Source organism: Artibeus jamaicensis, unplaced genomic scaffold, assembly GCF_021234435.1.
Source record: "Artibeus jamaicensis isolate MK-2021 breed Jamaican fruit bat unplaced genomic scaffold, CSHL_Jam_final contig_47, whole genome shotgun sequence".
Classification (NCBI taxonomy): Eukaryota; Metazoa; Chordata; class Mammalia; order Chiroptera; family Phyllostomidae; genus Artibeus; species Artibeus jamaicensis.
Window position 1 is genome coordinate 1,957,311 of NW_026521848.1, and position 24,336 is coordinate 1,981,646.

A 24,336-nucleotide genomic window follows, 5' to 3' on the forward strand; every position below is an offset into this window, starting at 1 on the left:
TGTAAGGAAGACATACAATTAAACAGAAAGCCGATCAAACCCACAGGATTAAATACTTTTGTGTTATGTTTAAGACACCCAGGATATTGGTATTTAAAGGGTTTGCTATGTTTAAGAGAATTTGGGCCCTGGCTGGCGTAGCTCAGTGGATTTAGCACGGGCCTGTAAAGCAAAGGGTCACCAGTTCGATTCCTAGTCAGGGCACATGCCTGGGTTGCAGGCCAGTTCCCCAGTGGGGGACACATGAGAGGCAATCACACATTGATGTTTCTCTCCCACTCTTTCTCCTTCCCTTCCCCTCTCTCTAAAAATAAATAAATATTTTGGGAAAAAAAAAAAGAGAGAGAATTTGGCATAGGGAGAAATGTGACAAATTTGTCCTGTAAACATAGCCTTCCAATGTAAATTGTAATGGACTCATTTGTTATTTCAGACTTGTAATTTTTCATGGAAATGTGAAAGAGAACTTTTCTAAATGACTAAATGGTCCTGGAATGTTTAAAAGATCTTGATACTCTTGTAATTTATTCTAAGAGTTAAGTACTTGGGAAGGTTTAGCTTCCGTTGAGTTTCAGAAGAAAATTGAACAGTTTAAATTTGTGAAGGCAGAACAGTTAAGGGGATTTAATTAACTGAGATTCAACATGGCATGTGAAGCTGTTGAAACTGAAGTTGGTTGAACATTAATCAAAGACCTCCCTGAAAGTGACAGTTTGAATTTACTAGATTTATAAATAGACTAACTTTTGAAAGAACTTTGAAGCCTAAGAAAGACAGTGTTTTTAATTGGTAGTTTCAATACACTGAAGGTTAATTTAGATATGAAGTCTTTTCTATGCACAAATGTCTCCCCCAAAGACACCAGAATGCTCACTCAGACACTGGCTCTCGTGGCGGCTGGAAGCCACTCCCCTCATCAGGGTAAATGACTGACTTCCCCTTAGAAAAGTGGTTCCAGTCACAGTCAATTGCCCCCAAATCCATCTCCCTTCAGTCCACGGTTGTGGGAGGCCACCTCTGAGATGGCCCCATTGACCCGGCCTCCTGGTGTTTATGGCCCCCGCAAACCACTCTTCTGGAGCACAGGCTGCAGCTAGTGAGTCTCCTGTAACAAACAGAAAGTGGCAAAAGCAATGAGATGTCATTTCTGGGACTGGACTGTAGAAGGACTGACCCTGACTTCTGTCTTGCTCTCTTGCTCAGAGGAAAGCCACATGGGGAGCTGCCTGGTGGTGAGGCCCACTGGCTGGGGACTGGTGTCCCACCGACAGCCAGAGGCCCACTGGCTGGGGACCGGTATCCCACCGACAGCCAGCCACAGAGGACCCGAGGCCACCCCCAAGCACGCCCATGAGTCCATGAGCGCGGAAAGGGGTCCTCCCTCGCGTGACCGAGGTGACTGCCACTCTGACCAGCACGCTGCTCAGAGTTTGGGGAGAAACCCTCAGCCAGACATACCAGATTCCTGACCACAGAAAACATCAGATAATAAGTGTTCGTTGTTTTAAGGAGGTTTTTTTTTTGGGGGGGCGGATATTTGGTACATGGCAGTAGCTAACTAACACAATAGCAATATAATCTTATTGGCCATAAGATGCCACCCCTGAAAGGAAACCTTCCTTTCCCACACTCCCTTGCAGCCAGGCATGGTGACATGTGGAGATGACAGTGCTGACAAGCCATCTGACCACACAGACAAGGCCAACACCTAGAAGGAATTAAGGAGTTTCACTTCTTGGGCAGAACCATTTTATCAGCCTGAGGAGCAGTAGGGAGAGCAAAATAAACTTTGAACAGTTAAATCTCAGCTGGTCCCAAGACCCACATATTCATTTAACCATCTTCTAATCGACACCCTCTTTTTCAAATTAGTCTCCTTCTGACCAATGATAACCAAGATCTTATGGCTTGATGTGCTTGGTACCTGTTTTTGTTTATTTTTCCAAAAAAATATATATGACAATGGCTAGTAAACACTTGTTGCCTCCTGTGTGTCATAGAGCAGCCCACACCGGCACACATGCCATCGGTCATGGAAACACTGTTCTCCTCTTTATTTGCTCAGGGAAGTATCTTTGTGAAAGCTAGATTCTTCCTTGCCTTTTCAAATTGTGTTCTCGTTTGCCAACAGCCGTCTGGCAACCCCTGGGCTCCTGGTGCCTCGGCCAGCCAGCTTGACAAAAGCTACTGGCTGCCTTTCCTTCTAAGCCTGAATCTTCAAAGCAGATCCATGTTACAGACACTTGATATTTGGCAAATACTCCGCTAGAGAAAACTATGCCCAGTGGTCCCCTGGAAGGATCGCTTGTGTAGGCAGGACTGAGCCCATGGTTCTCGGGGAGTCCCCGCAGTATGCCGGCACCAACAGGTAATCCACAGCCCTGAGTTCTCTGACTCCCAGGGCCTCTCCTGCTGGGGTGGGCCAACCTCACAATATGATGGCAGGAGGAATTCATGGCGGGCCAGCACAACGAAACGATTAATAAGACTTGACATACACAAGGCTTTAGCAAACTCTGGGAGGGGGGCATCTGAGGGTAACCAGGGTTTTATGCTCATAGATGGGTAAGCCCAGGATGGCGGCTGCGGACTCTTGGTCAGACCTGGGCTCCTCCCTGTCCTGTGTGGTCTTCCCCTGTACCTTGGGGATAGCGGTGGTACCAACCTCAGAGGGTTGCTGGGAGGATCAGATGAGATAATGTACTTCGAGTCCTTAGCCCAGTCTCTGGCACATAAGATCCTAGGGCAAATAATTACAGAACTGTAGTGTGTGATAACAAGCAGGATGATGACCACTGTCATTAAAAAGGACTACAGTCTGTGGTAGGCTAAACAATGGCCCCCTTAAATTATCTAGGTGCCTTGACTTTGAAAACATTACCTTATAGGGCAAAAAGGACTTTACAGGGCCCTAAGAGGAGAAGATTATCCTGGATCACCCAGTGGGTGTATTAACGGTCCCTTAACTACCATCACTGGGCAGCTCTGAGTGGGGGTTTCTTCTCTCTCCTAAGGTCTCACAGCGAAGTGGTCTGCAAGGCCAAGTGCATTGAAGGGTATCCATGAGGAGCAGCCGCCACAAATGCCCCAAAGGCCAGGCAGACATTGTGACATGGGATGGGCCTGGGCATGGCTCAGTGTAGGGTGGGGACCATGACAGTGGGAGACAGTGTCCTCTCTTACAGTCATTTCCTGCCACCAGAGTGCGGGCCAGGACTCCTAAGCCTTTCCGTTTCCAAGAGAGGCTGAAAAATTAGGTTTTTTCGTGACATCACCCCTGTGGTTTTCATGTGTTTGCAACCAATACACCATTTTTAAAACACAGCAGATGACCAGCAGCATCAAAGAAGTGGGCAAAGGTTGATTAACAGGCAAATCATGGAAAAGAAATCGTACTGGTTCTTAAACACAAAAAAAGATGATCTTCCTCCTCATCACAAGAGAAACACAAAGTAAGACTACGGCAAGGAACCATTTTCCACTACTCAAGCAAAGATTTAAAACATCTGGGGACTGCCAGTCAAGATGGCAACATAGGCAGATGAGGCTGGCTCTTCACACAACCACATCAAAATGACAAATAAGCCCTGGCTGGTGTAGCTCAGTGAATTGAGTACCAGCCTGCAAACCAAAACGTCTCTGGTTTAATCCCTGGTCAGGGCACATGCCTGGGTTGCAGGTTGATTGATGTATCTCTCACACATCGATATTTCTCTTTCTCCCTCCTTTCCCCTCTCTCTATAAATAAATAAATAAAATCTTTGAAAAAACGAAACTTAAAAAAAATTACAAATAAAATATAGAACAACCATCCCTCAGAACCATCAGAAATCGAGTTGAATGGAAGTCTGACAACTACACAATTAAAGAAACTACATCCAGACTGATAGGAGGGGCACAGACACGGAACAGGCTGTTCCCACACGCTGTGTTGTAGATAAAAATTCAGGCAAGATATCTGAGGAGCGAGGAGCCCCAGCCTCACACCAGGCCCCCCAGCCCGGGTTTCCAGTGCCAGGAAGATAAGTCCCCATAACTTTTGGCTGCAAAAAGCAGCAGAGAGTAAGTCAGTGGAAGAAACTGCTAGAGCCCCCAAAAGTTCCTCTTAAAGAACCCACACACGGACTCATTTATTCAGAGTCGATCCCCCTGAGCTCCAGCACCAGGGTAACAGCACCGAAAGTCACCAGTGCTGTACGGGCGAGGAACTGAAGTGCCTGGCATCAAGGCAAGCGGAGGCCATTGTCCTTTCCTAACCCTCCCCCAAAAGAGCTGGCAAGCTGGTGCCATATCTGAGACTCCATCAACCCGGCTGACGTTGCTTGACCCACCTGGAGGATCCCCAGAGACTCCACCCCACCCAATTTACAGGCCCACTCAAGCTTCTTTTCTTTTTTTTTTTTATTATGTTTAAGATTCTATTTCTTTATTTTCAGAGAGAGGGAAAGGGAAGGAAAAAGACAAAAGCATCGATGACTGAGAGAAACATGGATTGGTTGCCTCTCACATGCTCACAGCCGGAGGCCTGGCCTGCAACTCAGGCATGTGTCCTGATGGGGAATCGAATCAGCAACCTTTTGGTTCGCTCGCCAGTGCTCAATTCACTGAGCCACACCAGCCAGGGCACCAAGCTGCTTTTCCATACAAATGGATGGCCATGACTCACACTTCAAACTTCTTGAATCCTACCAAACAAGCAACGGCTGTCTCAGTGAGCCCCAAGCCTGGCACTAGCAGCAGCCAGCTTAGATTCACAGCTTGGCTTTACCTGGGAATCTCCAAGCCCGGCATGAGTAGCAGCTATCTCAGATTGCTTTATAGCTCAGGCATGGTAGCCCTAGGTAAAACACAGGTGGGGGCTGACCTTGGCTGCACCAGTCAGGAAACTCCAGTACCCAGTGGACTGCTAGAGATCACATTGGAACACTGTCATCCTGCCCCTGTACAGCTGATCTCTACAGAGGGTGGAGGTTGGTTGTAAGTGGTCACAGCTGACTGGCCTGGGTAAATTCCTCCCATTGATATTCCAACAGCAATCAAGGCTCAACTACAAGAGGAGGGTTTACTCAGTCCACACAAAGGGTGCACCTCAAGTACCCAGTTTGAGTGACAGGAGAGGCTGTGCCACTGGACCCTGCAGGACACCTTCTACATTAGGCCATGCTACCAACACACAGTCAAAGCAGCTCTACCTAATACATAGAAACAAACACAGGGAGGCTGCCAAAATGAGGGGACAAAGAAACACGGCCCAAATGAAAAAACAGATCAAACAAAATGGAGACAAGCAATCTATCAGATGCAGAGTCCAAAGCACAGGTTATAAGGATGCTCAAAGGAACTTAGTGAGGACCTCAGTTGCACAAAAAAGATCCAGTCAGAAATGAAGGATACATTAACTGAAATGAAAAGCAATTTACAGGGAATCAAAAGTAAAGTGAATGAAGCCCAGAATCAAAACAGTGATATGGAACATAAGGAAGCAAAAAACAACCTATCAGAACAACAAGAAGAAAAGAGAATCCAAAAAGTGAGGATAGTGTAAGCAGCCTCTGGGACAACTTCAAACATTCCAACATTCACATCATAGTCATGCCAGAATGAGAAGAGAAAGAACAAGAAAATGGGAATTTATTTGAAAAAATAGTGAAAGAACACTTCCCCAGAGGGGTGTAGGGGAAAGGCAGAAAACAAACGAAAGAAAGAAAGAAAGAAAAAAGAAAGGAAGGAAGGAAGGAAGGAAGGAAGGAAGGAAGGAAGGAAGGAAGGAAGGAAGAAAGGAAGGAAGGAAGAAAGAAAAGAAAGCTTCCCTACTTTGGTGAAGGAAATAGACGTACAAGTCCAGGAAGCACAGAGAGTCCCAAACAAGATGGTTGCAATGAGACCAACTCCAAGACACGTCATAATTAAAATGCCAAAGGTTAAAGATAAAAGAGACTCTGAAAAGCAAAAAAAGTTAGTTACCTACAGGGGAATTCCCATAAGACCGTCAGCTAATTTCTCAAAAGAAACTTTGCAGGTTAGAAGGGACTGGCAAGAAATATTCAAAGTCATGAAAAGCAGGGACCTGTAGTCAAGATTGCTCTAAAAAGCAAAGCTATCATTTAGAATGGAGGAGCAGATAAAGAGCTTCCTGGACAAGAAAAAACGAAAGGCATTCATCATTACCAAACCATTATTCTATGAAATGTTAAAGGGACTTATTTAAGAAAAAGAAAAAGATAAAAACTATGAACGATAAAATGGCAAAAAATGCAAATCTATCGACAACTGAATCTAAGAAACAAATGAAGCAAACAAGAAGGACAGAGAGAACCACTGATACAGAGAGTGTTTTGATGGTTGTCAGAGGGGCGTGGAGGAATGGGGGAAGAGGTAAAGGGATTAAAAAGTACAAAGAGGTAGTTACAGAACAGTATAGAGATGGAAAGTACAGTATAGGAAATGGAATAGCCAAAGAACTTATACACATGACCCATGAACAATGGCGGGGGGATTGCCTGAGGGAAAAACCCATTCTTGGGTTTCTTCTAGGTGGGTGGGGGGCAAAGAGGGAAAAGTCAGGACAACTGTAATAGCACAATCAGTGAACTCTAATTTAAAAAAAGAAAAAAGAACCCCCCTGAAAAGAATAATGAAACATCTTATAATACACTGAATCGGCAAACATTCGTTTTGATATTTCATGTCTTCATGGTTGATAAAAAATAAAAGTTGGGATTGCCTACCACTTCACACCTAAATAGGACAGCTATGGTAATAATGATGATGGTGATGATGGTGATGATGATGATGATGGAAAATAAGTGGTGGTGAGGATGTGGAGAAATTGGAACCCTTGTAAATTGCTGGTAAGAATGTAAAATGGTGCAGCCTCTGTGGAAAACAGTTTGGTTGATCCTCAAACAATTAAACAGAATTCCCATAAGCATATGACCCAGCCATTCCACTTCTTGGTATATATACCCAGAAGAATTAAAAACAGGGACTGAAGCAGATCCTTGTCGGTGAATGTTTATAGCAACTTTATCCAAAGTAGCCAAAAGGTAGGCACAAACCAAACATCTATCCACGGGATAAATAAAATATAGCATATTCTGTATTTTTCATCTACAAAAAGGAATGAAGTACTGATGCATGCTATCACATGAATGAATCTTAAATATTGTGCTATGTGAAATAAACCAGACACAAAAGAACAAATATTGCACGACTCCACTTATATAAAATGTGGGATGCCCTGTCTCGTGAAGCTCTCCCAGCCTCGGATGAAATAAGCCATCCTGGACATAATCTGTGCCGGTGGGAAAGGGGGTGGTGATTCCCTCTAGTGGAGAATATCCCAAGCCCTTCACTGAAATGGCTTTTATTGGGATCAGCGTGTGCAGGGGTATACAGTATGCATGCGAGGCTCATAAATCAGCCCTGGCTGGTGTAGCTCAGTGGATTGAGTGCAGGCCTGCGAACCAAAGGATCACAGTTCCATTCCCAGTCAGGGCACATGCCTGGGTTGCAGGCCAGCTCCTAGGAGGGGACGCACGAGAGGCAGCCATACGTTGATATTTCTCTCCCTCTCTCCTTACCTTCCCCTCTAAAGATAAATAAAATCTTTAAAAATAAAAATTTAAAAAGCTCATAAATCAATGTCCAAAGGCTACAGTTACAGAAAACAGATATTATCTATAGATAACAAATTGAGAAAACACAGAGATCTGCCTCAGGTCAGAGTCTACTAGATATGCTGACGCCAGAGGGTCGTTAAGGTGTGGTCCATGAAATCAGGAGTTCACTCCCTTACATTCTGAATTTAAGTATCTGGTTTATATCAACAGGGATATACAAAGAAAAGCAAGCTTCAAATTCTTCAGGCCTGATTTCCCTCGGGCACCCTGGGTGTTAGTATCAGGTCGCGCCTGCCACCTGCATCCCCAGTGTTCCGGTCGAGACTTACAGGTAAGGCCTTGCCTGTGCAGAGCTACTGTTTTTGACACCACACAAAGTGGTCCCCAACAATAAAATATCAAAAATAGGCAAAAAGATCTAAAATTTGTAGAGACAGAAAGATCAGCAGTTACCAGGGGATTGCCTGGGATTGGGAGAGAATGGAATGGGGAATTATTACTGAAAGAGTAAAGTTTTTGTTTAGAGTGATGAAAACTTTGGGTCCTGGTTGGTGTGGCTCAGTGGACTGAGTGCCAGCCTATGGACCAAAACAAGGTTCAATTCCTGGTCAGGGCACACGCCTGAGTTGACGGGCAGGTCCCCAGTTGAGGGCATGTGAGAGGCAGCCAATCAGTGTTTCACTCACTCACACATCAATGTTTTTTCCCCTCTCTTTCTCCCTCCTTTCCCCATTTTCTAGAAATAAATAAGTAAATCTTTTTAAAAAGAAAGAAAATTCTGGGACACAATGGTGATAGTTACCAAGCAGTTGCATGAATGCAACTAATGCTATTACATCGTACACTTAAAAAGAGCTACTAAACTGGCAAATGTTTCATATCTATTTTACCACGATAAAAATAACTTAGGGCTTTATTAAGCCACACTGATCAAAGGCTTTGGATTTAACTGGATAGAAACAGGTCTGGTCCTGCTCAGAACAGAGCTCAGAGGAGGCAGGCCAGCCTGCACCATGTGAGAAGATGTTTGGGATACCTGTGACCCTGAGAGGAACACAGAACCGGGCCATGGACAAAGTCCATCTGCTGGTGCAGAGCCAATCTCAAAGACAGTCTCAGAGTAACGATTCCTTTGGAGCTCCCTGGTCCTATCACTGGTCTGGTCACTTACACCTAAAACTCAGCAGCTCTGAGGTTGTGACCTGACTCTTTCTTTACATTGTGTGAGTGAAATGCTCCCGGCAGGAAAGAAGAATACAACTGAAGTAGTAATAATGAAGACACAAATTCAAATCCATGGTGTCAGCACATCTGTGACGTGTGTCAGTACAGTTATTAGTTTTATCATCATAAAATATCATACAACTGCTTTGTGAATTTGTTAAGGTAGTTACAATGTTTGAAAGCATCTTCTATTAGATTTCTGAAGAGTTTAAGTGATTGCCTTTAGAACAAGTGCCTAAATGGTTACGGAAATCTGATTTTTAAGAACCACCGATTTAACAATTTTGTCGAAGAATAAATATTAGTTAGTATTCCTGTCCGTACACAAGTCCATGTTTGTTAGACAGTCTAGCATCATGGAAAAATGGCTACTTGAATACATTTCTGGTGAGTGATGAGTAATTTTTTAATAGTTAAGAAATCTTTATGCATATACCTTTTCTAAAGTATCACTTCTTTATTGAGATATAATTCACATAAAAATTTTAATTGTTTTAGGCCAAGAGGGAGGCACAGGTAGATACTTTGCCTTCTTGCACAACCAAAAGTAGGAAACAACCAATTTAAAAACAATAAACAACCAGAACTGCCAGAAAATCTAACTGTATGGAAGTTCAATAACCAAGGAATTAAGGAAGAAATATTCAGTCAGACTGGTAGAAGGGGTGGAGACAAGCCAGAGAGAAGAGGCATGGGAGGTTGGTGGCTGGCAGACTGGGTGGTCCCACATTCATATGCAGATAAACCAGGAGGAACAACTGGGGAGCAAGACAGACCATGCAACTGAGAGCTCCAGTGTGGGGAAATAAAACCTCAAAACCTCTGGCTGTAAAAATCTGTGGGGGTTATGGTGGCAGGAGAAACTGCCAGTCTCTTGAAAGCAGGGCAAGAGTTGAGCAAGTGGCATTGTTCCCTCTTTGACCCTTCCCCCACATACAGAGCCACAAAGCATTGAAGTGGGTTTTCCCGCCCTGACAAATATGTAAGGCTCCGCCCCTTACAACATAACAGGTGAGCCAAGACAAAGAAATATGGCCCAAATGAAAGAACAGATCAAAACTCCAGAAAAAGAACTAAGCAACAAGAAGATAGCCCACCTATCAGATGCAGAGTTTAAAACTCTGGTAATCAGGATGTTCACAGGAATGATTGAGTATGGCCACTAAATAAAGGAAGAAGTGAAGGCTAAGCAAAGTGAAACAGAGAAAAATATATTGGGAACTAACAGTGAAGGGGAGGAAACCAGGACTGGAATCAACAATTTGGAACAAAAGGAAGAAATATACATTCAACCAGAACACAATGAAGAAACAAGAATTCGAAAAAAATGAGGAGAGGCTTAGGAACCTCTGGGACAACTCTAAATGTTCCAACATCTGAATCACAGGGATGCCAAAGGGAGAAGAGGAAGAGCAAGAAATTGGAAATTTATTTGAAAAAATAATGAAAGAAAACTTTCCAAATCTGTTGAAGGAAATAGACATACAAGTCCAGGAAGCTCAGAGAGTCCCAAAGAAGTTGGACCCAAGGAAGCACACACCAAGGCACATTATAATTATATTACCCAAGATGAAAAATAAGGAGAGACTCTTAAAAGCAGCAAGAGAAAAGGAGACACTTACCTACAAAGGAGTTCTCATAAGACTCTCAGCTGATTTCTCAAAAGAAACCTTACAGGCAAGAAGGGGCTGGAAAGATACATTCAAAGTCATGAAAAGGCAAGGAGGACCTCCATCCAAGATTACTCTATCCAGCAAAGCTATCATTTAGAATAGAAGGGCAGATAAAGAGCTTCCTGGACAAGAAAAAACTAAAGAAGTTCATCATCACCAAACCATTAACCTATGAAATGTTAAAGGGACTTATCTAAGAAAAAGAAGAAGATCAAAACTATGAAGAGTAAAATGACAACAAACTCACAGCCATCAACAACTGAACCTAAAAAATCAAAAACAAAAACGAACTAAGCAAACAACTAGAACAGGAACAGAATCACAGAAATGGGGATCACATGGAGGGTTATCAGCAGGGAGGGAGAGGGAGGAGAACAGGGGAAAAGGTACAGGGAATAAGAAGCATAATTGGTGGGCACAAAATAGACAGGGGGAGGTTAAGAATAGCATAGGAAATGGAAAAGCCAAAGAACTTACATGTACGACCCATGGACACGAACTAAGGAGAGTGGGGGGAATCCTGAGGGAATGGGGGTACCAGGTGGAGGGGGTAAAAGGGAGAAAAAGAATGGGACAACTGTAATAGCATAATCAATAAAATATACTTTAAAAATGTAATCATTTTAAAGTGTATGAATCAGCAGTTTCTGGTACATTTACAATGTTATATAATCACCACCACTATCTAATTCCAGAGCATTCTCATCACTCCATTCTCTCTAACTCTCCCAGCCCCTGGCAACCACTAACCTGCTTTCTCTCTCTATGACTTTGCCTTGTCATTCTCTATAAATGGAATCAGTACGAGACATGGCCCTTCGTATCCAGCTCCTTTAGCTTATAATGTTTTCGAGGTTCGTCCATGTTATAGCATGCATCTGCATACTTCATACCTGTTTTTGGGCTGAGTAATTCCATTCCAATAATCCCATTGTATGAATATGCCACATTATGTTTACTTACTCATTCATTTAAGGACATTTTGATTGTTTCTAACTTTTGGCGAGTATAAGGAATGCTGCTATGAACATCTGTATACCGGTTTTTGTGTGGAGATATGTTTCATTTCTCTTCAGTATATACCTGGGAGTGGAATTGTGGTTCATATGGTAACTCTAAGTTCAACTTTTTGAGGACCCACCAGGCTGCTTTCCAAAGCTGCTGCACCATTTCACACTCCCACAGTGTGCAAACAGTGTGCAAGCAGTGTGCAAGGGTGCCAACGTCTCCACGTCCTCAGCAACAGTGACCACTGTTTCTTTTAACAGTTACAGCCATGCACACAACTTTTGACCCAGGAGTTCCACTTCCAGAAATGTCTACTCTGATGACACATCGTGTTTGGCAACACTGTAATACCTTGTATTTCCATCAGTAAGGGACAAAAGGAAAACGCTAGGTACCTTCGTACAACTGAGATCTATGCAGCTACTAAGGAAAAATAAGGAAGCTTTAGACCGTGATACTGAAAGATCACCAAAATACATTAAACAACCAAAGCAAAGTATCAAGCATGAAGTGTGTGGTATGTTACTGTTTAAGTGTGTGTGTGTGTGTGTGAAATTCCTTGACTATGAATAAAAAAAAAACCTCTGCAAGAACATGTCATGAGCCCTGGCCAGGTAGCTCAGTTGGTCAGAGCTTCGCCCAACACACCAAGGTTATGGGTGCGATCTCCAGTCAGGGCACGTACGAAAAGCAACAACCCGTGAATGCATAAATAGGGGAACAACAAATTGATGTTTATCTCTCTTCCTCTCTCTCTCTCTCTCTCTCTCTCTCTGCCCTTTCCTCTCTCTAAAATCAATCAACAGATTTTTTATTAGAAAAAAAAGAAAGCCGGGGTGGTTGAGGGCAGTGGCAGAAGACATTAGCTCTGGACACATTTTTCATATATTAAGAATTTTATACAATATGACTATGTCATCCAATTCAAAATAAATACAAAGAGAAATTTAAAACACTGAAAGCTAAACAGAACATATCTGTGATATAAACTGGAGGCTGCCTGGCCCCGACCTCCATATTGTCCAATGTGACCCTCATTCCATAAGGAGACTGACAACACTGGTCTCTCGGGAATCAGAGGTGCCACCAGAAGAAGTCTGACCCCAGAGCCCACCGTCTTAGACCTCAGAGAACCCTCAGACACTCTTACCTGTATAAAGTAATGGAATTGAGAAGGGAATCAGCTGGCAGTGATAAAGAGACTGGAAAGGGAAATGTCCCAGTTTCCTGTTGCTGCTATAACAAGTCGTTATAAACTTAATGACTTAAAACAACAAAATTTATCCTTTTACCATCCAAAATCAGTTTCACTGGGCTAAAGTCAAGGTGTTGGCTGGGGTGGTTTCTCCTAGAACTGCCCAGGGAAGATCCCTGGACTTTTCAGCTTCTTGGGGCCGCCTCTGTTCCTGGGCTGCGGCTCCTGCCTCCATCTTCAAAGCGCATCACTCCAGTCTTGCTTCTGACAATCTCCCCATCTCAAGATCCTTACTTCAATAATATCTGCGGAGTCCCTTTTGCCCTGTAAGGTCACATTCACGGGTTCCAAGGATTAGGGCATGAATATTTGAGGGGGGCGTGTAGCCCACTAGAGACCATCTACACTTGAGAGATTCCAACACATTTATTTCTAGTAGACAAATCAGGTCGAGGCTTGGGGACATGAATCACGGGCAGTCATTGCATTCTGGAGAGGACTGCAGAGAAGAGGGGCCCAGCACTCCCTGGGTTGCAGGGAGTGGGCAGGAGTGAGAAAAGACAGCTGAGGCAGGCTGGGAAGAATGTCTGTCCGCTCTTCCTGCACCCTTTCTCACCCCGTTCCCCAGGGCCCAGGCCACCCAACATGCACACACAGGGAAACAAGGACTAAAGAGCAGTTCCCTACAGAGATCCAGCTCTCTGACAACCTGAAATGGTAAGTAGGGTGGGCGCTGGCTTATAAAAAAGCCAGTCCTATTCTGGCAGCCAGTAGTGGGGCTCCTGGCCTCTTACCCACCCACGTGAAACCTGCCGGTGGGCAAGCCCCACACCAGGCACAAGGCTCCCACTCATGCTCCCACTCAGGGCAGAAGCTCGGAGGGAAAATAATCCAACATTTATAACAGGAACCACACCCCCATCACCTACAGACACGAGCTTTGTCCCTCCTGTGAGAATGGCAAGCAAGAACACCAAACAGGAAAAGAAAGCCTGCGCTGAGCAACGAGCAAGAGCGCACCCAAAGGCAATGGCCCATTCGGGGCCCAATCAAGGTGCGTGAACCGTCCGCGGTTGTTATGTCTCCTTGGTCTCTTTTTGTTTTTCATATATTGGCTTTTTTTTTCTTTTTGTCATATGCTGACCTTTTTTTTTGAGAAGTCCTGGCCAGTTATTTGGGGTATATCCCTTATTGTCAATGTCAGATTGTTTCCTCATTATTAAATGGAGATTTCACTTTAAAAAAAATAAAAGAATTCTGCATAAGCAATCTTGTGCCCTTCCAGTAATGTCACATCAAGAGACAAGGTATCAGGCTGTCCCACTATGGGGACACTATGTGATCGCTCGCTGAAGAAGAGGGTGTCGGCCAGAAAGTACCCCACACACACAGTAGGAGGACATGTTTTCCCTCTGTAATGACTAAGTCTTCCGTCAAATGCTGATTCTGAACTGTTCCCCAGCAACCTTTCATGGGTGGCTTTAGCATCCTTCGACCAACCCGTTATTTATTTCATTGGGGATCCCTGTGTTTTTCCCAATTTACCTGTAATACACAGGTATTATTTGTTGAAATAAGTTGTTCAGTGCCTGTGAACCTACGTATTTACGTAGTCAGATTCACAGCGAGTGTTTAATAACACAATCAATTTTTTAAAAGATCCCTGCACTAAGAGGGGTACAATCTCATCCACAAGCATAAACTTTCTTCATAAATTAGCTCCCTACGCTGTTTAAGCAGTAAGAACTGAGTGGACTGACCTCCGATTATTTATAACTGTGTTTTCCTCTCTAAACAGACTTCGAAGCAGGAGTATCACGTGATAACGGAGCGCTGCCCACCCTGCTGGGAACACTGGAGTATTCTAAAAACGAAAAACAAAACAAGAAAAACAAGAATCAAGCCATCTATCTCTAAACCTTTCATGTAAGGGACTGTGTGTGCATCTGCACTAAAAACACGACCAATAATGCTGCCATTTTACAATCCGAGGTAGAAAATGATTCAAAAGGCAGTTGGTACAACTAATAAGTACTGTTCACTCGGCAAGAGCATGATCTCACGCCGTCCTTAGGGGGGCGCTGTGGTGCCTTGCTTGCGAGGGGATGTGGGGACCCCATGCTCAAATCCTGCCCCATGGTGTGACCTCCCCCAAAGCAAACGACTTGTGCTGCGTGCACAAGTATCTCTGGGCCTCAGTTTCCCAGGAGAGGCCTCCGTGGGAGCAAGCGCTGAGGGAGGCCTGGCATTCAAGACTTGGCTCTGGGATTTCTAAAATCAGTCACCTGAGGTCCCTTCTGCAATCCAGGGCCATCAGAAGGAACTTTGAAAGTCCAAGGGAGAACTGGCTTCTGGCCCCATTTTCACTGGTACTGAACCTTCGGATTCTGTTGTCTACAATTTAGGGGATGGGGCGGGGGGAGGTTTGAAGTAGGATGTGTGGTAGAAAGGTTTAATTTAAGAACAGGCCTGGGCCTGTTATTATCTAACTTGACTATATCAGTGGTTTATTACAAAAGGATATAACTCGGTAACATCCAGGTGCCTAGGGCAAGGTATGAGGACAGGGTCTCAGAACTTCCATAACCTCTCTGAGCAAGCGGCCCTTCCCAAGTCTCCATGTGGCCACCAGCTCGGAAGCTCTCCAAACCCTGTTCCTGTTGGATTTTCAAGGAGGCTTCCTTAGACAGTCACGATTGATTAAATCATGGCCCACTGTTTCACCTGCAGCCGTTCGCCCCTCCTCTGGAGTGAGGGTGGGGAATGGGTGGGCCTGGAAGTTCCAACCCTCTAATCACTTGCGAGAGCCCCCAGGCAAGCAGCCCCCAAACTTAGGTTATCTGGGGTCTTTCCGAGTGTCCTGTCATTAACACCACAAAAGACTTTTATTGCTATGATCACTTAAGAAATTCCAAGGGTTTTAAGGAGTGCACTGCCAGGAATGGGATGAAAACCAAATATATATTTTTATTATAAATCATAATATCACCATAGGCATATTGTCAATTGTAATGAATGTTAATAGCACATTTCAAGGACTGCTTTCTAGAAACGGGAACCTGTGTTAGAATTGTGAGCTTCCGTGGAATACTTGAAACCCACTGATAAAGATTCGATTTCTCCTAGGTAATTATAGTGCAGGCCAGAGCTATGTATGGGCAGTTAGTTATGGGTCATGGCCCAGAAAACGGCGATAGATGAAACTTTCAGTTTGGGAAAAGATAGTAACTGCTGATCCAGAAGCAGTTAAAATACTTTTAAAACTAGTAGTTTTAATATTGTATCTCTCCAATAACTGGTTCTTTGGTTTCCACATCGCTACTCTCTTTTATAGGCGTAGCCAAAGAGGAAGGTTCCGAGTTCTGCCCTGGCGCCCGGGCTTCTGAGACTCCACACTAAGGTCACACGGTAACTACGGGTGGGTGAAATTTTCATCCAAGTGTTTCCATAGAGCCCAGGATCGGAGTCACAGCCCCGCCCTTTACCAGCCGCGGACAGATGGTGGGATGCAGGTTTTGAAAGGCGTAGGCGTCTGCAGGAGTTCGCTGGAATGAGGAGTTTGGCGGGGGGGGGGGCGGCCAGGCCACTGCCGCGGCGAGGGGCTCCTGAGAAGGGCAAGCTCGCGCGGAGGAGGCGCCGGGGAGGCTGGGCAGTGAGTGACCACGTGGGGAAAGTGTAGGCTCCTTCAGGGGCGGGCCGCCAGGTGCCGGAGCGCCGGGGCTGCGTTTCCCGCCCGCCACCAGGCAGCTGCGCCCTCTCGCGGCGCCGCTGCGCTCCCCGATCCCGCCCCTCCGTCGCTCCGGCCCGCCCCGGCGCCCATCTTCAGCGACCAACCTCAGGAAAGGACCGAGGACGGCCCTCGCCGCTGTCCCGGGGCTCCTTGGGCGGGGCCGACTCCGGGGAGCCCCTGGCTGCTTCCCAGAGCTGGGTTGGGAAGGGGACCTTAGCCCGCTGCCGCCTCCGAGCGGACCGCCAGGTGAGCGCCAGGACAGGTAGGGACCCAGGTCGGACCCCAGGTCCAGGTCGCATTCTCAGACGGGGCGCCCGGGGCAGGATTTCAGCCCCTGGCTCTTCCCAGAGGGGAGGACCCCGGGGAGTCCCATACCTCGGCAACCCTTCCCCGGCGTCCTGGGCTGTCGCGGCCAGCTGGGTCCCCTTCAGCCCAGAGCCACACGGCGCACGTCTGAGAGCCCCAGGTCGCCGTGCGCTTTACTGAGGTCCTCTGGCGCCCCCGCGCGCGCGCGCCCGCCGCCTCTCCGCGGACGCCGCTCAGCCCCGGGTCCTAAGGTCCGCAGCGCACGTGCTCACCGCAGCGGCCGAAAGACCAGCCCTGGGTGGTGGTCCTTGGGCCTGGCAGCTCCCGTGCGGTCTGGCAATCAAGCCTCCGAGCGCCGTCTTGATTCGGCAACTGGGGCACCGTATGTCTTTAGCTGTGGCCGCTCCTCCCAGCTTAAATTTTGTTTTTGTAAATTAAGTTTTGCTGTTCAGTCACGTGTTTTCACACTCCACATCTTGTTAGAGCGAGTCTAGACAGCATTTATTTACTCCCTTTTGAAAGACGGCCATACTATGAACCTACTTTTAAAATAAATACAATTTGTAAGTGTCCCAGTAACACACAAAAACAAAAGACGAGACAAAGCTTTGCAGGAAAAGTAACAGTCCTTTCAATAGCTGCGCCTCCCCCCGCCCCCGCAGCCAATTAAAAACTTTCGTAATCAAATTACTTTTCAAAAATGGCAAAAGTATCTTGTGGTCCGTGGTGCATCGCTTTAATCCTTTTTCTGCTTTTTAGTCCTCTGGCAGTTATTTTCAAACCTCTAATGCGAATTCTTGGATTATTTCTTAGTTTACCTAAGAAATTTCTTAGTTTACATTCTAGGCAATGTCCACTAATCCCTTGCTAAAAGTAGGTGGGAACAGCTTTCACGGCCCGCACAGCTCCCTCCGCCTCCCGGGTCCCCAACTGCCCTCCTCCCTCGCGGTGCCGCTGGAGCCCCGCTCGGCTTCCAGTCTCACCGCCACTCCCACCGGGTGCCCGGCAAAGAGGCTGGGGACCGCTGCTTAAACACAGAATTCCTTTTAGTTTCCCTATTGGCTACTTGTGGAACATTAAATAATTTTTTAAAGCTGTTATTTCAGCTGTTCCATTGAATATATATTGGATCTGTTGATTACCATTTTTATAAGATCTGGATGAAGAGCCTGCCTAAAAACTGGGTTTTTTATTTATATTTATGTAAATACGATTTTTTATACTATCAACTTAGATATATGGTTCACAAATCAAATAGAAGTGAGTCTGCCTTGTTTTTTTACTATGATAAAAATAATAGAATCTAGAGAGAAAAGGCAGGGCAGTGTTTTAGATTAACGGGGAGACAACTCCGCGAGGCCCCGACCTCGTGGGGGGGGAGGCAAAGACCTTGGGGCGTGGGGAGCGCGCTGCCTGCTGGGAGGCGGGGTGCGTCTCCCCGCGGGTTGTTCAGTGGGGTCACAGTGCAGACCTGCAGACCGCTCTTCCTTTTTTCTGGAAGATACACAAGGAAGTATTTCAGGGTTTATCAAAAGAGAGAGTGAAAGAAACTGTGGCAGAATTGGTGTTCATTTTCCTAACCTTTCAACTTTTCAATGTGATTAAATTTTCATGGTAAAAATTTGCATAAAATAGAGACAATTCAGAAACTCAGAGATGAAGATACAGGCACAGTGGCGCAAACCCGTCCCCACACACCAAGGTTCCCATCCTGATTCTGCCTCTCCCATGTCTGGCGACCTAGGGTGTGTTGACTCCCTCCTCCCAGCCTCAGTTTGCCCAGCTGAAAAATGGCCCCTACCTCTCAGGGTGGTTTGTGAGATTCTGTGCGCACTTTCCTGGTGCCCAGAGCAGAGTCAGTGCACCGTCCACAGTGGCTGTTTGTATTTTGTGAAGGGTTTTTCTTAACTACCATAGTCTGCCCACCTGCGAATGACTGCCGTTTCCATCCTCAGAGCTGTCGGCCCTCCTTGTACTCTTTCTTTCTAGAGGTGGGTTTTGATCTTGGCGTGTTCTTTTTCCTTTTGAAAATTCCTCAGATGGCTCTGATCTTGCCACTGGCACACTTCAGTGTTCTGCCCTGTCTCATCCCATCACTTCCTGAGCCTGTGTCCCCTTAGCCCACATCCTCCAGTCAGGGTTCCAGTGGCCACACAGCCCCGCACATAGGGGTGCCCACGCCACGACCCGCAGCCGGACCTTAACTACTGCTGATCATAGTAACAGGGTCACCGTGGCAGCTAACATTTGTCCGAGGCCAGGCCTCGGTCTTCATCACACATGATGTCCATTACATTTAAATTAGAGTATGCCAAAAAGCCAAAGGGACTCTGCTTCCACTTCACCCACGCTGTGGCCCAGAGGGCAGCTGGGCAGTGAGAGGGCAATGACAGTGAAATGCAGAGAAACAGAGAGAAATTCCAAATCCATTCCCGTCTGCTGGGAAAGACAGCATTGCCCGCCGCGTCTCTCCCTGCTTCACCACTCCATCGAGGTTTAATAATTGTACTTTTTTAGATCGTTTCTTATTTACCTTTGCAACTTTGCATTTTATGCCTCGCTGCTCTCTTTTTTATTCTGACAGCTTGTGATTGCCATGATGATAGAAAGTAGCGGAGCCCAACATCTTGGCTTCCCCTCCCCCCACCCTTCATTTCCCATCTTCTGTCGGTTATGTGGTTCCTTGCCGCACACTGTCAAGGCTGATAACATCTACAGTCTGTTCTGACACCATATGTGGGCCTCCCATGCTTTCACTGTCAAATCTGCGGGGGCTGGGGTTTGGACAGCTTTATTGAGGTGTAATTTACATACCGTGAAATTCAGCCCATTTAAGTGCACACTTCCATGATTTTTAGTGAATTCCCAGAGTTGTGCCGCCATCACCACGACTTTGAAGCATTTCTGTTGCCTCTCAAATGTCCCTTGTGTCTAGCTATGGTCACTCTCTGTTCCCATGCCCAGCCTCAGGCAACTACTAACCTCCTTTCTGTATCTTTAGGTGCATTCTTTTCTGGATGTTTCACGTGACCACATCATACAGTATGTGGCTTCTCTAACCTAGCATGGCTACTCTCTGGGAGTTCATTCGGACTGTAGCATGGACCAGTATTTTACTCCTCATGCTACTGAACAACAATATTCCATTGTACAGATAGACTGCACTTTATTTATCCACCCACCAGTCGACGGACATGTGGGTTGTTTCCAAGTTTATAATGCCGCTGTGAGCACCTACAATCAAGTCTGTGTGGACACGGGCTTTCATTTCTCTTGGGTAGGTAGCCCAGCAGGAAAATTGCTGGATTTCAGGTTAAGTTTATGTTTCACTCTTGTTTTTAATATTCAGCTTTTAAAATAACTGCCTACCTGTGGTCCGAAGTGGCCGTGCCATTGTGCATTTCCGGCAGCTGGGTGCGATGTGAGGGTTCCAGTCTCTGCGCCTCCTCACCGGCCTTTTGAAGGTTAGCCATTCTAAGTGAGCGTGAAGTGGTGTCTCATTTTGATTTTAGTTTGCATTTCCGTAATGAATGATGATGTTGAACATCCTTTTTTTAAAGATTTTATTTATTTATCTTTAGAGGGGAAGGAGAGAGGGAGAGAAATATCAATGTATGGTTGCCTCTCGTGTGTCCCCTGCTGGGAACTGGCCTGCAACCCAGGCATGTGCCCTGACTGGGAATTGAACCGAGATCCTTTGGTTCACAGGCCCGCGCTCAATCCACTGAGCTACACCAGCCAAGGTGCATCTTTTCATGTGCTTATTAACTTGTATATCTTCATTGGTGAAATGTCTGTTCAAATCCTTTGTCCATTTTTTAGTTGGTTGTTTGTCTTATTATTGAATTTTAAGTGTTCTTTATATTATATATTATAGATACAAGTCCTTTATAGATATATGATTTACAAATATTTTCTGCCAATCTATAGCCAGTCTTTTCATTTTCTTAAAGGTGTCTTTTGAAGTACAAAAGTTTTCAATTTTGATGATGTTTAGTTAATCCATGTTTTTCTTTGATGAATTATACCTCGGTGTTGTATCTAAGAAATCTTTACCTAACCCTAAATCATGAGGTTTTCTCCTGTTTTCTTCTAATTTTAAAGACTTACCCTTAGGTCTGTGATTCATATTGAATTGATATTTGTGTACGGTGTGAGGTAAAGGCCCAAACTCACCTTTTTGCATGTAGGTTTCCTAGCACCATTTGTTTTGTGTGTTTTATATTTCCCCTTTTTTATTGTATTTTTCCATTACCCTTTATCCCCCTTATATCCCCCTCCCCCCAGGAATCACCACACTGTCATCCATGTCCTTGGGTCCCTTTTTCCTTTTTGCTCCATCCCTCCACCCCCACCCCCACCCCCACCCCAGAGCTGCCAGCCTGCTCTCTGTCTGTGAGTCCGTCTCTATTTTGCATGTTAGTTCAGTTTGTTCATTAGATTTCACATGTGTGTGAGATCATATGGTATTTGTCTTTCTCTAACTAGCTCATTTCACTCAGCATAATGTTCTCCAGGTCCATCCACGCTGTTGCAAAGGGTAAAGTTTTCTTTTTCACGGCCAAGTAATATTGCACTGTGTAAATGTCCCGTAGTTGTTGTATCCACTCATCTACTGATGGACACTTGGGCTGCTTCCATATCTTGGCTACTGTAAATAATGCTGCAGTGAACATTGGGGTACTTATGTTCTTTCAAATTAGTGTTTCGGGTTTCGTTTTTTTGGATATGTTCCCGTAAGGGGATTGCTGGGTCAAAAGGCAGATCCATTTTTAATTTGTTGAGATACCTCCACACTGCTCTGCTCAGCGGCTGCGCCAGTCTGCATTCCCACCAACAGTGCATGAGGGTTCCCCTCTCTGCACCAGCACCATTTGTTGAAAAGACAGTCTTCATACTAAGAGACCAGATCATAAAGGTTCTCACCACAAAAAGAACTGATAACATGTGACTGGATAGAGGTGACCTAACGCTACAGGGGTGATCATATTGCAATATATAAATATATTAAATCAGTACGTTGTATACCTTAAATTTACACAATGTTACATGTCAATTATATCTCTTTTGTTAGAATTTTATTGATTTATTTTTAGAGAGAGGGGAAGAGAGGGCAAGAAACATCAGTGTGTGGTTGCCTCTTGAGCATCCCTACTGGGGACCCGGCCCGCAACCCAGGTATGTGCCCTGCCTGGGAATCGAACTGGCAGCCCTTTGGTTCGCAGGCTGGCGCTCAATCCACTGAGCCACGCCAGCCAGGGCTCTTTTTTTTAAACAGTCTTTTCGCAATGAAAACTAATCAATGGGGTACTGTAAGGAGAACGCCCCTAGCCCTCGGGTCAGTGGACTCCTTTTCTCGCATTTTGTCAGAGGGACAGGATACCGATACGGGCTGGTGTGTATCATGTTTGGTCCATGATTCCTTAGCCAGTTTTTTGCTTATCCTGCAGTTTCTCATAGCTTTAGTTTTTCCCTTTTTGAGAGAAGCATTTTCCTGTTACTAATGCATCTAAGCTATTTCCTGGAATTTTTTCCTTCTCGAACGTATTCTTCCTTTTCTAACGTCCTGTGCTTGTTCTGAGTATCTTCTCAAATCTAAGTGTATCCAGGACCAGCTCCGTAACCTTCAGGGCCCAATGCAGAATGAAAAGGCAGGCGTCTTGTTCCAAAACGAGTAAGGGTTTTGCCCTGGCCAGGCAGCACGGTTGGTCAGAGCGTCATCCCTGTATGCCAGGGTGTGGGTTCCATCACCAGTCAGGGCACAAACAACAAGTGCATAAAAAAGTGGAACAACACACTGATGTCTGTCTGTCTGTCTCTCTTTACCCCCCTCCTTCCTTCCTTCCTCCCTCTCTCTCTCTAAAATCAGTAAATTTTTAGTGACTTTAAAAATATATGTATTATTGATTTATTTTTATAGAGAGGGGATGGGAAGGAGAAAGAGTGGGAGGGAAACATCAATGTGTGGTTGCCTCTCATGTGCCCCCCACTGGGGACCTGGCCTGCAACCCAGGCATGTGCCCTGACTGGGAATGGAACCAGTGACCCTTTGCTTCACAGGCCCGTGCTCAGTCCACTGAGCTACACCAGCCAGGGCTGAAACCAGTAATTTTTTTTTTTAATGATTAAGAATTTCAAGTTGAGTCCTGGCTGGGTGGCTCAATTGGTTGGAGCGCCATCCCATACACCAAAAGGTTGCAGGTTTGATCCCCAGTCAGGCGCATACAGGAGGCCACTGGATATTTCTCTCTCACATCAATGTTTCTCTCTCTCCCTTCCTCTTTTTCTAAAGTCAATAAACATATTCTCAGGTAAGAATTTTTTTGAACAAGAATTTTATGTTGGCAACAGCAGAGCATTAAAACCAGCGTGGATCCCTTCTAAGTGGGGGCCCGTGTGTGACCACGCAGGCCCCTGAAGCCTGAAGCCGGCCTTACATGCACTGATGAGGGTTTTTCCTTTTCCTTCAAGTTCTATTCGGGCCTCTGAATTGTCTGTTTCCTCCAGGGCCCGTTCACTTTAGCTTTGTCTGTTTATCTTGATATTTCTCTTTCAGCCCTGGCTGGTGTGGCTCAGGGGATTGAGTGCCAGCCTATGAACCTAAGGGTCACCGGTTCAATTCCCAGCCAGGGCACATGCCTGGGTGGTGGGCCAGGTCCTTGGTTGAGAGCATCTGAAAGGCAACCAATGGATGGATCTCTTGCACATCCATGTTTCTCTTTTTTTCTTTCTCCTCCTCTCTAGAAATGAATAAATAAAAAATCTAAAAAAAATTTCTTTTCCAGGCTGCTAGTTTTTTCCAAACATCTGGTTACCCTTGCTTGTCCGATCACATTTTCAAACAAGGAGCCAGATGACTTTTTTTTTTAATTTAACAGAGTACTTATTTATTTTTTTTAATTATCATACAGTAAAGTTGACTTCTTGGGCAAGGATGATACAGTTCTATGATTTTCTCTCAGTTTTATGAATTTTAACTCATTTTTTTTATGTAGCCACCACCACAGTCGGGAGACATAAATATTCCGTTACTCCAAAAAAAGCTCCCTTTATAATTACACACCAAGCCCTCACATCTCGCAACTGTAGATTTGCTCTCCGTCCCTATAGTTTGTCTTTTCTAAAGTGTCAGATAGAATTATGATGCCTTTTCAGGCCGGGTGACATTTTTTAGAGTCACTGCCGTGAGATCCGGTGCTATGTTATGAATGCAGCCTTGGCGTCCCGCAGGTGTGCTGCTCCCCGTGGGGGGGTGGCTGAGACCCTGCTTGGAGACGCACTCACTGGCCGGGAGAGAGTCCGTCTTTGCTGGGAGTTCATTCCCAGATGCCAGGATGGGGAGGGCTGTGCTCAGGAATAGCAGCCCTGGCACCTCCCAGACGCTCCATGGGATTTCTCTGGACAAGAGTCATTCGGTACTGTTTTGTTTTCCTGTGTGTGAATATTTATCAGCCTGAGATCTGTGTGGCAGAGCATGAGGGAAGAAAGAGGAATCAGGGAGCCAGGAAGCACGGTTTTTGCAATGGTGACGAACCTCTGCCCGCACCCTGCCCTCTCCCTGCTGGGCTGCGTGCCTGC

General features: G+C 45.5%; 2 long non-coding RNA genes across 3 annotated transcripts in view; one reads left to right on the forward strand and one right to left on the reverse strand.

Moving 5' to 3' along the window:
* Positions 1–16,934, reverse strand: LOC119040176 (uncharacterized). The gene is made up of 3 exons (XR_008392087.1): positions 16,828–16,934; positions 14,483–14,586; positions 1–1,105 (listed from the first exon to the last, which is right to left on the reverse strand). It is a non-coding gene; the product is annotated as an uncharacterized LOC119040176 (long non-coding RNA).
* The window catches only part of LOC128627790 (uncharacterized), a 13,520-nt gene continuing 5,796 nt past the window's right edge, over positions 16,613–24,336 (forward strand). For both annotated transcript variants that reach the window (XR_008392089.1, XR_008392088.1), the window contains exons 1-2: positions 16,613–16,698; positions 19,760–20,035. This is a non-coding gene — a long non-coding RNA (uncharacterized LOC128627790). The remainder of the gene's footprint in view (positions 16,699–19,759; positions 20,036–24,336) is intronic.